General features: G+C 71.5%; 1 protein-coding gene across 1 annotated transcript in view; it reads left to right on the top strand.

The window, feature by feature from the left end:
- LOC101632842 (dnaJ homolog subfamily A member 4-like) overlaps positions 1-621 on the top strand; it is a 4603-nt gene that overhangs the window by 1034 nt on the left and 2948 nt on the right. The window lies entirely within an intron of this gene.

Raw genomic sequence — 621 nt, 5'->3', positions numbered from 1 at the left:
CCCCCGCGCCCCCTCCCAGCCCCCGTTTCCCACACGCCCGTCCCCTCATCCTCCGTCTCCCGCCGCACACCCACCCCTCCACCCCGACGTGCTCCTCTCTGGGCCGCGTACCCCACCCGGACCCCAGTGTCCCCACCCGACCCCTTCGCCCCATCCCCTACACCCCTGTCCCTTTGGGGCCCATCTCCCTGCTGTGGCCCTGGCTAGGGTTGGTCGTGGCCTCGTTTTCTGAACTGGCTCCCGAGAGTGCCCATCGCGCCTGAAGACCCCGTGCCCAAGCCACGGTGCGGGGGTGGCCCGCCGTGGGGACCCCCCCCACGGCCGCTGACCGGCTGCAGCCTGCCGTTTGGAGTCTGGGGTCTGTCCTCTCGGGTCACTAACCTCCTCACCTTGTCTGCGGCCAGCCCTTCACAGCCCTGTCCCGCCCCCGACTGGCCACTGTAGTCAGAGGACGGCTCTGCACGCACCTGGCAGGACCCAGAGCCGGCTGTAGTGGCCTCAAGCCGCTGGGCAGAGCTGGGCCGTGGGCGGGTGTCTTCCCCAGTGGCCAGCCACCTGGGCCCAGCAGATGGCCCCCTCCCCAGGGACACGCAGGCCCCTGGGAGCACCTGCGTGTGGGGG

This window comes from Condylura cristata, unplaced genomic scaffold (genome assembly GCF_000260355.1).
Source record: "Condylura cristata isolate star-nosed mole 26May11 unplaced genomic scaffold, ConCri1.0 scaffold00108, whole genome shotgun sequence".
NCBI lineage: Eukaryota > Metazoa > Chordata > Mammalia > Eulipotyphla > Talpidae > Condylura > Condylura cristata.
This window is presented reverse-complemented; position numbering and strand designations above follow the sequence as displayed.